Source organism: Montipora capricornis, chromosome 13 (genome assembly GCF_036669925.1).
Source record: "Montipora capricornis isolate CH-2021 chromosome 13, ASM3666992v2, whole genome shotgun sequence".
NCBI lineage: Eukaryota > Metazoa > Cnidaria > Anthozoa > Scleractinia > Acroporidae > Montipora > Montipora capricornis.
Window position 1 is genome coordinate 23,804,874 of NC_090895.1, and position 338 is coordinate 23,805,211.

A 338-nucleotide genomic window follows, 5' to 3' on the forward strand; every position below is an offset into this window, starting at 1 on the left:
GTTCGTACTATTCGCTATTCGCGACTATTCGCTGTTCGCTATTCGCTATTCGCGACTATTCGCTATTCGGGTTTTCCAGACACCCCTTCCCACCTGATCAATGTTGATAATTCCAGGTTCGACATGCTTTGTTTCGTGTAGTATCATTGATCAGGGGGGTGGGGCTGGGGGTGCAAAAAGAGAGCTTGCTTTTCATACTTGTGATCGTAGTTAGTGCAAAAGCAGACTTTTCTCAACAATTTTGTCCAAGATTGTATTTGGGATACATTGTCAAATATCTGTCTATATGAGAGTGTGAACACTTTCATATGTTTATAATAATTATTTAAAACTTGTCT